Raw genomic sequence first — 12,216 nt, 5'->3', positions numbered from 1 at the left:
CTATCTTATCTAGATAGGTCTGCAGAGATAATAATATGCACAAAAAACAAGGCAGAGCAAAACAAACAAGAAAAGAAAAGAAAACAAAAAAACAACACCAAAAAACCAAAGACAAAAAAAGAAAAGAAAAGCCTGTAAATAGTTCAAGGTTTGTTTGTTGACCATTAGGTGTGTTTTCTGGTCAAGTCTGATGGGGTGCCATGCTCTGGCCTCAAAGTCTATTTTTGGTATTCCCTCAGGACTTCCATGCTGCTCCCCTTGCTGTTCTGTTGCACGCCCTTAGTGTTTTGTCTTAGTGTGGTAGGGTCAGATTGGGCACAATTCCCACACTGTGTTTCCGGTGTTGTCTCCCAATTTCCTTTAACCATTTACATCCATTTTTGGCGCCATTATTACTTCTAATAGTATCTTTCAAAAGATATTTGGAATTGGAACGATCAGTATTTTCCCCATAAATTCTGACCCAATCTTTCTTTCACAAAGCCTCCCCCATGATCTCTGTTACAAACTGTCCAAAAGGACTGTAATAAGCTACCTAATGAGGTCAGTTTCCATTCCTCTGGCTGGTGCTTTGGTAAACAAGGCAGTCAAAATTAAAGTGCAGAAATAATTTCTTTTATAAACATGAATATGACTAGTCCCAATTTGGTGGAGGTTAAATATGTACCACTTTGAAACAATGGTACACTGCTCCATTCTCCCTGATATCAACCACCACGCCTCCCCTTAGTGTATTCCCTGACATCCCAGGGTTCTGCAGTGTGCTGCAATGGCCACAAGAGCTCATGGTGTGAAGGAAAAGGAGCGATGTGGTTGTGGGTGCTGGTAAACACCAAAAACAAAGTTAGACTCCATCTGGAGGCTCTCCTAATCCTCAAGGCTGTGGAAGCTGGTGAAATTGGGAGAAGGGAGCTCTTGATTTATGTATCACACTTTAGGCTTTAGTGTTCTGCAACTGAAGACACTGCTGAGAGAGGGGCTTTTCATGAAATTTGCTTTGACTCTGCTTTATCTAACAAGATTAAGTAGTCACTAAGTTTAAAACCCTTTCATTTTCACTGCGCTGACTAACTGCCCATCTGAACGCACTCCCAGAACATGCAGGCTGGGTGATGCAGTGCTGTGTCACTGTGCTGTTAATGCTGACTTAGGATAAGCGACCGGCCACGAGAAGACCACAAGGACACAAGCACATGCATCGAAGGAGGTGAAGGCCGGAGATCATGTGCACAAGGAAGCGCCCTTAGACAGACCTTTCCTGTAAGAACATTAGCCTTGACCTAAGGGGAAGGGGCAGCCGTGCCCCAGGATGTGCACCCAGCGGCTCTGTAAGATCCAATGTGATCTTACAAGAAGCCCACAGGAGTACAGAAACCCTGACTGTATGAGAGGAGGCGAGGCAGTCTGGCAGATTTTCATCCACTCTCCTTCCAGATCCGTTAATAAAATATATGCTGACTCTTCCCCTGCCTCTCTGATTGGCTGCAGCCGCCGGTGGCCACCACTTAGTCGGGTTACAAAATCACATCAGGTGATAGACTTCCACTCATGTTTGAACACTGGAAGCCTAGCAGAGAGAGGCAAACCAGAGGCCGCGTCTGAAGGCTGCTCTCCACCCTTGGCACTCTTCTAGCTCATTGGTAATAAGATCCCATTCCCTGCTTCACTCTATGCCCAGCAGAATGGCAGTGCCTCACAGTGGAATCCTATAATGTAATCGATATCGGCCCCCCACCTTCATTCCCATCAGGGGACAGTCATTTGGTGGGAGTGAAAAAAGGAACTAGAAATAATTCACTGCACTGAAAAACAGGGGTGGTGGTGGAATTTGTCTTGGATGCTGAGAGGCAAGTAAAATCATAAGGTTTGTACATCAGAGTACAGGTGAAACATCAGAGTAGGACAATCAAGGACCCGGGCGGAAGAACACAATTATCAATTATTTTTAAAGACGTGCGTGCTGCTGATATGAGCCCCCTGACCTGATCTCTGGCCAACAAGTGTAGTTCACCCTGGCCATCTCATGAGATTAAAGCGGCAGCTTCTTGGCCTGCTCCTTTGAGTCTAGAATCTCTAACATCTCTTACACCCCGGCAGTAAATCGTCCCCCACCCTGCTGTGGGGAGGGGGTTTATATCAACTTCTTAGGAATAAAAACTACGGTTTGATTTTAAAAGGATCTGTCATCCACTTTGACAGATTCAAAATCAGATTTTATGACTTGCTTTAAAGTAAGGTTCACCCTAATTCTTCCATTATATCCCAAGGGTCTTGTCCTTCTGAATTATTTCAGTCTTGCTAACAATCCCAATGTACATTGTCCTTCAGCTGTGATGTCTTGAGATAGTACAGATCTTCTCTTAGTGCCAAAGCATCCCCAAGACAGCACTTCAACGTAGTTCATGAGTTACTACCATCTCCTCAGAGAGTCGAGCCCATTATTAATTACTATCAGAAATGATTTAAATGTCTATTTGGAAATTGTAAATTATCCACTTAGTGTTCAGAAGTTATGACATATATATCAAATGATTCCATCATTTGATACCTTAAATGCCCACTGCCATCGAGTTGATTCGGACTCATGGCGACTCTATGTAGGGATTGAGGCTTTTACAAACTTCACAGGATCATACAACCTCATCTTTCCCCCCAGGATCAGATGACTGTTGACCTTGGAGTTAGCTGTCCTGTGCTTATCTGGCAGCACCATCAGGTCTCTTTGCATCATGTGACAGGGAACTACAATACACATGGAACAGAATTATTTGTGGAAACAGAAATATTTGTGTTGTTTTTGGACTTTACTTTTAATCTGGAGAGAATGGAATGTCTCCTCCTGAGACAATCATGTCTCTGACTGGTAACTCAGCTCCTGAAAGCCTTCCCCTACACATTTCCATGAACCCCCAAAGCTGGCTCTCATGGGTATATGGAAACGATCACGTGTAATGACACATCGTATTTGCTCCAGCTCCTCTACTGACCACGCATGCACACCTGCTGGAAGAAGCCTGGTGTCAGTTCCACGGTCTACCCCATGGGGGTTGTCTGTTCATGTTCCTGCCACCACCTATTCTGAGTATCAGAAGTTACCAGGTTCTTTGCAGAATATGGACCAGGAAGAAAGTGCTGGAAATCTGCTTCTGAAAATCAGCAACGGATAGCCTGTGGCTCACCAGGTGTGGCTCACCAGGTGTGGCTCACATCTGATCATGAGTGAGTTACAGGAAAGAATAACATTTCCTCCCGTTGTGCACAGGCTGACTTCAGGACAGCTAACAATTACAATAACAGAAATGGCTGCACCTTGCTAAATTGCAGTAATCCCAATCCCCACATAGGGAGCAAACCAGTTTCTTTTTAGGGTGGATGATTATGGGTGACTTCGCTAACTGGTGTCAAAGCACGTACCTTTTGTCCTTCGTGGAGGTGTAAGACGACCGTTTTGGTTGAGAAGTTGGCTCAAATGAATAATGAGCTCCACAGATTCAAATTGAGAAAGACAGGCAATGTACTCATTTTGAGAGAAAATGGACTTAGTTGAAGGCACGCCATATTGATATCTTAGTTATTTAGTCATTGATTGTCTTAGTTAGTTAGTGCTACGATCACAGAAAGTGGACGGTTGTAACACATGGGTGTTTTATTTTCTCATTATCTAGATGGCTTCGAGTCTGAATTCGAGGTACCAGCCCCAGCGGAAGGCTTTATTTCCGTCTCGCCTCTGGAGGAAGGCTGTCGTCTCTTTAGCTTCAACTTCTTCTTTTCTTGGAAATCTCCACACGTCCTGTCATCTACCTGACTTCATCTCTCTCTCTGCTTCTTCTTTTAATGTCTCAAATGAGATTGACTCAGCGTATGGGATTAACATAGGGTGGGATTAACCAGCCTGGAGGTAAAGATGTACAACACGTTGGGGGGGAACATAGTTCAGTCTAACGCCAGCCATCGACATGGTTGGCCTCAGGAAGAGAGCTTCCATTCTCTCCAAATTTACAAATAAAGAAGTTGGTGAGGATGTTGGTTTTATGTATGTGATTCATTTCCTTGGTTATTGCCTCAGCCATGACTGATTTGAGGGAAAGGATGAAGCAAACACAAATATCCAGCTACTTACTTGCCGGAAATAAAGCCAGCAAACTTTATTGCATTTTGGTGGCACAGCTTGTTACGAAATGCTGGTAGTGTGAGGCAGTGGTACAAGAACCAGTTCATTTTTCCATTTCTCTCAGCTGTTCCTGATGATTTCATTAGCAGGAGCTGCAGCACCCAACTGGCTGCAGCAGTTGAACAGAGCAGTCAAAGATTTAGTGCAAGATGACTAGGCAGGGGAAGGTCAATGTCAGATCATGCCCCAATGTTGACTATTGCAATTCCCATCGCCTTGAGAGAACTTAATTCAATACAAATTCTTTTGAGTCCCCACTGAGTGCCATACCTTGTGCCAGGGTCTGGGAAATCAAATGGCTGAGACATGGTCCCTTCCCTTGAGAAACTCCAAGTGCTAGTTGGTGAGATGCACACACAAATGGTAATAAAATTAACAACACTAAGAATATTTAATGGAGTGTCCTTGGATGGCCCAAACAGTTAAGAATCCAACAGGTAATCAAGAGGTTGGTGGTTCAAACCAATCCAAAGGTGTCTTGGAAGATCGACCCAGTGGTCTGTTTCCAAAGTGTTATAGCCTTGAAACGCGACAGAACAGTTCGACTCTGCACACATTAATTGGAATCAACAAAGTGATAAGTAAGAATGACAAAGCAAACAGCCCCGTGAACAAACAAACAACACACCCAAACCCCAAACTCACTACCATCAAGTCAATTCTGATGGCCCTGTAGGTCAGAGTCGAACTGCCTCACTGGGTTTTCGAGGCTGTAAGTCTCTAGGGGAGCACACATCTGAAAGCTTCCCTCTAGAGAAGTTCAAAATTATCTCCCCTAAACTTTCCCTAAAGGAAACTTTGTGGCATAGAGTGTTACCTGCACTAGTTCAGTGGTTCCCAACCTTTCTAATGCCGCGACCCTTTCAGGCAGTTCCTCATGTGGTGGTGACCCCCAACCATAAAATTATTTTTATTGCTACTTCATCACTGTCATTTTGCTACTGCGATGAATCGGGAGAAAGATGAGGCTGTCTCCTAAAGATTTGCATACTCAGAAATCCAAATGACAGTTCTGCTCTGCCCTATAGGGTCCCTGCGAGTCAGAACTGACTCAATGGCGGTGTGAGTGCGGGTTCTAATGCTTCTATAATGTGTATTGTGTGTGCGGCATCATTTAAATAAATTTATTAACGAATTTAAACAACAAATTGAAATGCTGTGAGAGAACTTCTATAAAGAGGAGAGCATGGATGGGGAATCAAATCATTCTGTCGGTAAGGATTAGGGCACGAGGAGAGCTGCAAACAGAAGGTCAACTGGGTCTTGATGAGTGAGTAGGAGTTTGCTTGGTTGATAGAAACGTAAGTGTGAAAGGATGGCCTTCCATGCAGAGGAGCAGCTTAAACAAGGCTCTAAGGTATATGGTTGGGCTCAGGGCTTAGTGGACACACAGTCCAATGCTTGAAGGACTGTCAGGACACGTTAGAGGGCCTGACGCTGCAACCCGTGAGAGTTTCAACTCCTCAGACGGTTTTCCTCGTCCGGGGTTCACAGGACTTTGTGTTTGACAGGGTTTAGTCTTATCACCTCTGTACGGCTCACAGCGGAAAGTCTTTTCAGTTTTCTTTGTCTGGCAGTTTAAACCTTGTACTTGTTTTGGCTTTCACCAATCTGACTATTCTCTGCATGGCTTCTGACGCTGGGTGCTTGGTGCTGGGAGTGGGTCAAGGAGGAAGCTCGGCAAGAATGCATCTCTTTCCCAACCCAGTCATCCAATGCACGGAGAGCAAGTTCTAGGGCTCTTCTCCTCTCAGAAGGTGACGTCTCCTTCCCCTACCTTAGCTGGAGAATGAGCACATTTCCAGGAGAGAGCGGCTCCCATTTTTAGTGCTTCTTTTGATCTCTCTTCAATCAAGAGGTGACATTTATTCTTTCCAGAATTATACAAGCCAATTTTCTGCAGGTGACTACAGTTTAAAAGGCCAGACACTTGGAAGAATCTTTTATTTCTATAACATTTTCTAGACTGAATCAGACCACAGACTCCTGACAGGAAGTCCACAGTTCTGTCTGGAAGTAGAGCAGAGGGTATGATATCAGAGAGCAAGCTTCTCCTCTGTGACATTAATCTCAGAGCAAGTACTCTGCCACATCTCGACTCTCTTACCTGTTTGCAATAATCATCCTAACTTATATAGCCAGTCCTCTTCATTTTAAGATACTTTTTAAAGTTATTAGCCATATTTTGAAAAAAGACCCTTAAAGAAATATTTCTTAAATTAAAAAAAATTTTTTTGATAATAAGTGACATCTTTTAAAGCCGGTATTTCCACTCTGTTGAAGAGTCTTAAGATATGAATAATTGGAAAAATATCATAGTCTTCATTGAATATCTACTCGGTAAATTTGTCGTTTACCCATAGATTATAAATTAGATGAAAATCTAAGTTGAAATTTTAGTTGAACTTTGGAGAACACAGAAAGCTTTTTATGTTAAAGTGCTATGCCACTTTTAGATAGTGTGTTAGGCAGGGTCCTCTAGAGAAACACAACCAGGTGGTGTAGCTCACACATTGAGGCAGAGCACTAGCTGAAGTAGCCCCATGTTGGTCCAATCACCAGCAAGCAAGAGAGAGAGGGGCCGGCCTTGCCGAGCCATTTTATCTCTCTGCTGTCCAATCAGACTGCTACCTGATTAACCCCATGTTCCTATTGGCCAGGTTGGCACAAAAAACCTACCTATCACAGATAGCTAAATCAGTTTTTGTAAAAGAAACACAAGTAGAGTTGTGATTGTCAAGCTTTGTGTCAGCTTGGCTGGGCCAGCATCCTTAGTAGTTTGGCAGTAAGGCCTTCCCCATAACATGGCCTAACACAAAGGAAACAACTCTTGGTTAGAATCTGCCCAGTGTAGCAAGCAGTTGTGACAAGACGAGTAGGCAGTGCATCCCCTTAGTACAGGGCAACCCCTAAATGAAGAGTTATCTGCTCTAAAATGTCATCAGTACCACAGTTGAAAATCCCTGTGAGGCTTACAGATGAAGGGGAACAACAAAGAGGGGTTTGGATAGACTGTTGATAATAGAATTGAAGACTATGCTGAACTCCAGCCCATTGTACTTATGGTTCAAAATGTATAAAAATACACCACAATTTAAACCATGTACACTTGCTCTTTTGGACCTTATTCAACTCCAGATGTCTTTCAGAAGACTCTGGAATACACACAGACTTTTACAAAATTAACTTTTTACTGTGAATTGGGTGCACGCAGAATTCTTCCTCCCCTCCTTCCCTCTTTTTTTCTTTTTCTTTTTTTTTAAAGGGGAACATGTTTTAAGTTTTAAAGGGACCACAACAACACAAAGCTATAGACACACCATCCAAATAAGGGAGGCCAGTAGCCTGAGGTCAAAACGGTGTCTGAAGATTCAGAATTGGGAAGCTAGTTAAATACGCATGGAACAATTTCATGATTGGTGGCAGATTAATTAGTTCATCACAGTTTCTGGTGGGACTACAAATGCAGGAACAGGACCATGACTGGGGCACTTACAATATGTCAGGAAACCTTACAAGATGGGTCCATGGCCTTCTGATCAAGATCGTCTTGGCACAATTGACAGGGCATGCCTCATGACTACTGAACCCCCTGTGTGGTCCCCAGTACGGTGGTGGTCTCCATCAAGAACTTACCCAGGCAAGTCCCTAAGAGAGACTGCCTCTACCTGGGAGCACTGGATTGGGGAGGAGGTAATCTACTTTCCCAATGTACTCTGCCAGAGACAAGATGATCTCTGTCCTTCATTAATGATCAGAAGGAATTCACAACCCAAAGGCAAACTCCCTGCCACGGAGTCAGGGTGGGACAGTTCTTTACAGGAGGAGAAAGCCATGTCTTTCTCTTACAGAGACGGGTGGTTTTGAACTGCTGACCTTGCGATTAGCAGGCTAACTCATAACCACGTTGCTTCCAGGGCTCCTTGGAAAAAAAACCCACTGGAGCTTAATCTATGTGAGGACTGTGAAAATGGATTTTGGGCTGCCACTGTCATCCGTAGCCTTCACATGCAGAATTCTTAATTCAGATGGTAGATGTTTATGTAAATGTAGTTTAATACTTCATCTATTGTTTTCATGACCTTTCTGAGCTTCAACTAATACTTTCTTGGCCTTTTTGCCAAGAGGAGTATATTGAGCTGCTGTCTTAGAAATATTTTCAGTCTGTAATGATTATAGGATTTCTTTTCTATCTAACCACAGTTTGGAATTTATCAACTTAAAAAGGTATATCTGAGTTGATTTTCTTTAAACAGATATCTTTAATGCTGCCTCATGTTGAAGTTCACTTGCCAATTTTCCTCCCACTCACATGATTTATTCCTTCTAGCTTGGCATTTCACTACCTGGAAGAACTTAAAATCTTCTTCACATGTGGCTGCAGTGTTACGTATTGCCTTAGAATCACTTATAAAAGAGCTAACTAGTAAAGGTTTATGGGGAATTTCCTTGTTAATGGTTTACTCTCCACAGAGAAAATGGTGTTCATTTCTTCTCTCCCTCTCTCCCACTCCCTTCCCCTTCCTCGTTTTTCTTTAAAAATCCAAGTCTTTCTCCTGTGGACTCTCTGATCAGGTTTGACCTGACAACCTCTCGTAGCACCCAAGTGCTTCACTGTTGTACTACCTGGGCTTCTTCGATGTGAAATAAAACTGAAACCCAAACAGCAAAGACAGTTTCACCTCATAGCCGCCTGTATGGTAAGAGTAGACCCGCCCCACCAGAGTGTGGAAATGACCATCTCTATGGAGGTGACTGTCAGCCTGCCATTTCGTTCTGAAGAATCAGCTGGTGGGTTCAAACTGGCGACCTTTCCTTTAGAATCAGAGCACTGAGTTGCCGTGCCATCAGGGCTCCTTTCAGGATGAAGCAGCCGTTCCATAAAAGCATTTGGTCTGGTTGAGTGAAAAGGAACGCTAAAGCCACCAAGTCTGAGACTAGAAGCAAGTCTGAGACTAGAAGACTAGTTAGGGCTGGCTTTGCTGTGTTGCCTGGGGGCCACTGTAAGTAATGCCTCTGAGCTTCAGTTTCTTTATTTATAAAATGGGCCCAATAACACAGCATCTAATGCCTTTCTGTTGGTCATCTTAGAAACACTAAATTACAGCTTATGCAGAATTAGGGGCAAGCCTGTGGTCTGAAACAACATAGCTGAGGACAAGGAAACCACAAATTCTTTGCTCCCAAGTCAAGATGCAGAACGACTTGTCAAGTTTAACTTTCTGAATTTCTACATGGCAAAAGGTTGGCTCTCATAAGATGAAGAAAACTTAGAGGAATTACTGAAAGCTGAATGAAGGTGAACCATGATAGTGGGACAGGAGGAAAGTAAAACAAAATAGAGGAAAGAACTAGGAGGCAAAAAAACATTTATAGAGGTATAAATAAAGGTATGTATATATGTAAATATATTTATAAATAACGATGGGGATAAAGGTCTATGTAAGGTAGCAGATGGACATTGGGCCTCTACTCAAGTCCTCCCTCAATGCAAGAACACTTTGTTCTAATAACTGGAATTCTGCTCACCTTCACGATACAATTGCTGAAGACGAAAGGGGTGCATAAGCAAATGTGGTGAGGAAAGCTGATGGTGTCCGGCTATTAGAAGATACAGCATCGGGGGTCTTAAATGCTTGAAGTTAAACAATGAGCCATCTGGCCATCCCACATGGAAGAAGCATACCAACCTGTGTAATCCTGAGGTATCGACATGATCAGGTATCAGGCATCAGAAGGTCCAAAACAAATAATCACATCAATGTGAATGTGGGGGGTTGGAGTAGAGAACCCAAAGCCCATCTGTAGACAATTGGACAACCCCTTACAGAAGGGTCACAAGGAAGTGACAAGCAGCCAGGGTGCAGTACAGCACTGACAAAACACACAACATTCCTTTAATTCTCGTCTAGTTCTTTAATGCTTTCTCTTCTCCGCCCCCCGACCACTGTCGTGACCCCAGTTCTACCTTATAAAATCTGGCTAGACTGGAGCATGTACACAGGTACAGATAAGAGCTCTCAACACAGAATCCAGGACAGATAACCCCCTCAGGAACAGCAATGGGAGTAGCGATACCATGAGGGTAGGGGGACGATGGGGGGAGAAGGTGGGTAAAGGGGGAATGATGGCAATGATTGATGAATACCACCCACTCCCCACAACAGGGGGACAAATAACAGAAACGTGAGTGAAGGGAGACAGCAGATAATTTAAGATATGAAAACAATAATTTATAATTTATCAAGGGTTCAAGAGGCTGGGAGTGTGGGGGAGAGAGGGAAAAAGAGGAGCTCAAGTAGAAAGAAAATATGTACAAATGTGCTTGATACAATTGATGTATGGATTGTTATAAGAGCTGTTAGAGGCCCCAATAAAATGGTTTATTATTTAAAAAAAGATGAAGAAATATAAGGGGATGGGGTGTGGGGGCTTCATAAAGCTTGCAGAAAACGTCCGTAACCTTCTCATCCATTTTTTTTCCATGAACCTTTTGGAAATACCTTTATAAGTCTGCTTGATTTTAGAGTTTATTTTGTTACAGTCTGTGTAGATTTCTCTGAAGCTTGGTTATTTAAAAATATGTCCTGTACTTGTTGAAACACATGTGTGCACTACTTTGGGATCTGGAAGAAGAAGTACCATCTTAGATCTGAGGGGAATGGAAATCACATCTTTAGGCACTTCCTCTGGGCATTTCAGACATCCTCTCATTTGTCATTTGTACAGTATTTTATAGACGAGAGAGGTGGACCGGGCCACGACCACGCAACTGGAAGGAGCAGGAGAGATTTGCGTGTAGTCGCCGCCCTCTTTCTGCTTTACCCCACGCTTCCTGTAAATCGTGGTCCACACAGTAGGAATTTCCTGTTGGTGCTTCTATTTCAGGCCTCAAAATAACTTTAGGACCAGAAAACCAAATGAAACAATACCAATTGAAAATGTTAAACAGGATTATTGCCATCAGATAAATTCTACGCCAAGGCATGTTTTTGAGACACAGAGTTCTACAGAGTTTTCTTGGCTATAATCTTTATGGAAGCAGATCATCAGGTGACCTTGCCTTAGTACCAGGGTTAAGACAAGCAGTCCCCGACACTTCCACTGGCCTCTGGCTGAATAATGTGCTTGGGTGTTTCTTGCCAAGGGGTCATCTTTAATTTCTCTGCCTTCCACTTACCCGGCTTCCTTTTCTTCCCTTGGTACTAACCTCCCACACAGGTATAGCATTACTACTGTATTGGAGAAAATGGTATTTCTCCATTAAAAAAATACTCAAAATATAAATTTGATTTATCCCTGAAAGCAAAACTGGATGTTTCTCAAAATTGGTAAGTAGACAGGTTTCAAGGAAAACACATGGGGGTAGTTTTTAACAAATACAGCATTCCATAACCCACCCTTACAGATATTGACTCAGGAGGTCAGTGGGGAAGTCTGAACAACTGAATTAAACTAAAGAACAAAATACCTTTTCACACAGAGCCGTATGTAATCTTCGCCGGGGCAGATTGGAAGTCGACCTGTACTGAAGCTGATCATCAGTCTTTCTTCCGACATCCCACTGAGAGGCTTGAACCTCCTGCCTGCTGGTTAGCAGCTGAGCACACTAGCTGTTTGCTCCAACCAGGTACCTGAGGGCTCAGTGGAGCTTCCAGAGGAAGGTGGATTAGGAAGAAAGCCCCAGTGAAATGGTATGGATTACAAGGGTCTGATGTACAATCAGTCATGGAGTTTGTCTGGGACCAGGTAGCATTTTGTTCTGTTGTGCATGGGGTTGCCATGAGTTAGGTGGACTGGATAGTAGCTGTTAACAACACAGCATAGTATAAGACAGCAAACATTTGGCATTTCTATTGGTGAGGTTTAGTGCTTATTTTGCATGCCAGGCTATAGGGCATAGGTCTTTGTGGTAGATATATAATCGCTTGTCAATTTGAGAATTAAGAGTGTAGGGGTGGAGTCTAGCTTGTCAATCAGATCATAGCCAATGAGGCCTCTGTGTGGGCATGGCCTTCTGAGAATTCTGGGAAATCTGGTACTTC

This window comes from Echinops telfairi, unplaced genomic scaffold (genome assembly GCF_000313985.2).
Source record: "Echinops telfairi isolate 266 unplaced genomic scaffold, ASM31398v2 ScPeMD7_8;HRSCAF=38, whole genome shotgun sequence".
Taxonomy (NCBI): domain Eukaryota; kingdom Metazoa; phylum Chordata; class Mammalia; order Afrosoricida; family Tenrecidae; genus Echinops; species Echinops telfairi.
Note: the sequence above shows the minus strand (reverse complement) of the source record.